The following is a 1,982-nucleotide window of genomic DNA, read 5'->3' as shown; positions in this document are numbered from 1 at the left end:
GACGGCCGCGCCGTGAGCGGGGGGACGCCGGGAGCGGGGGGACACCGGGAGCGGGGTGACAGTGTGAGTAGGGTGACACCAGGAGTGGGGTGACACCAGGAGCGGGGTGACAGTGTGAGTAGGGTGACACCGGGAGTGGGGTGACACCGGGAGTGGGGTGACAGCGGGAGTGGGGTGATGCCGGGAGTGGGGTGACACTGGGAGCGGGGTGACGCCGGGAGTGGGGTGACACCGGGAGCGGGGTGACACAGGGAGCGGGGTGACAGCGGGAGCGGGGTGACACAGGGAGTGGGGTGACACCGGGAGTGGGGTGACACAGGGAGTGGGGTGACACCGGGAGCACAGTGAGACCACGACCAGGGTGACACCATGAGCGGGGTGACAGTGTGAGCAGGGTGACACCGGGAGTGGGGTGACATCAGGAGTGGGGTGACAGTGTGAGCGGGGTGACACCAGGAGCGGGGTGACGCCATGAGCAGGGTGACACTGGGAACGGGGTGACATCAGGAGTGGGGTGACAGTGTGAGCGGGGTGACACCGGGAACAGGGTGACACCGGGAGCACAGCGACAGCGTGAGCAGGGTGATACTGGGAGCAGGGTGACACAGGGAGTGGGGTGACAGCATGAGTAGGGTGACAGCGTGAGCACGGTGACACCGGGAACAGGGTGACACCATGAGCACGGTGACACCGGCAGCGGGGTGACAGTGCGAGTAGGGTGACACCGGGAATGGGGTGACACCGAGAGTATGGTGACAGCACGGGCGGGGCGACACCGGGAGCACGACAACAGCGTGAGCAGGGTGACACCATGAGCACGGTGACACCGGGAACGTGGCGATATTATCAATACAACAGCGTGAGCAGGGTGACACGGGGAACATGGAAACACCAGGAGCACGGTGACACCGTGAACGCGGTGACACCGGGAGCACGGTGACACCGGGAGCCCGCACTGCCACGCGGGGCTGCCCTACAGGCAGCGGCAACACCGCGAGCGCGGCAACACCGCGAGCGCGCCTGTAGCCGCGCGGGGCTGCCCTACAGGCGGCGGCGACACCGCGAGCGTGTCACCTTGCCGCGCGTCTCCTCGGGGATGCGGTAGCGGCTGTTGCGCTCCAGCTGCTCCCGCTCGCCGGCGCGCTTGTAGTCGCGCGCCAGGTCGCGCAGGCGCCGCTTGTAGGCGAGCTCGCGGCGCTCGGCGCCTGTGAGCGTCACCCCGCCGAACAGGAACTCCTCGTCGGCCAGGTCGGCCTCCAGCTCCTCCAGCTTGTCCCGCTCCCGCTTGGCCAGGTATTCCCGCCGGGATTTCTTGCGCAGCTCCGGGATCTGCGGGCGGGGGGACGCGGGGTCGCGGGGGCTCCCGGCGGCGGCTGTTGCGCCGCGGCCGCCTGTTGCCGGGGCGGCGGTAGGCGGGGGTCTCACCATGGCTTTCTGGTCCTCCTCGGAGGCCTTCAGGCGCTTCTGGGCCTCCTCGTAGGCCTGGGGGGGGGAGACCCCCAAAAACACCCAAAATGAGCCCAAAATAACCCCAGGGACCCCCAAAACACCCCAATGAGCCCCAATATATCCCCAGGGACCTCAAAAACACCCCCATGAGCCAAAAATACCCCCAGGGACCCCCAAAACACCCCCAGGGACCCCCAAAAACACCCCAATGAGCCCAAAATAACCCAGGGACCCCCAAAAACACCCAAAATGAGCCAAAATAACCCCAGCAAAGGAGCCCCAAAATATCCCCAGAGACCCCAAAAACACCCCCATGAGCCCAAAATACCCCCAGGGACCCCCAAAACACTCCAATGAGGCCAAAATACCCCCAGCGACCCCCAAAACACCCCAAATAAGCCCAAAATGCCCCCAGGGACCCCCAAAACACCCCAAAGAGCCCCAAAATACCCCCAGGGACTCCAAAAACACCCCAAATGAGCCCCAAAATACTCCCAGGGATCCCCAAAATACCCCCAGGGACCCCCAAAAAC

Source organism: Nothoprocta perdicaria, unplaced genomic scaffold, assembly GCF_003342845.1.
Source record: "Nothoprocta perdicaria isolate Ctin4 unplaced genomic scaffold, notPer1 scaffold_890, whole genome shotgun sequence".
Classification (NCBI taxonomy): Eukaryota; Metazoa; Chordata; class Aves; order Tinamiformes; family Tinamidae; genus Nothoprocta; species Nothoprocta perdicaria.
Note: the sequence above shows the minus strand (reverse complement) of the source record.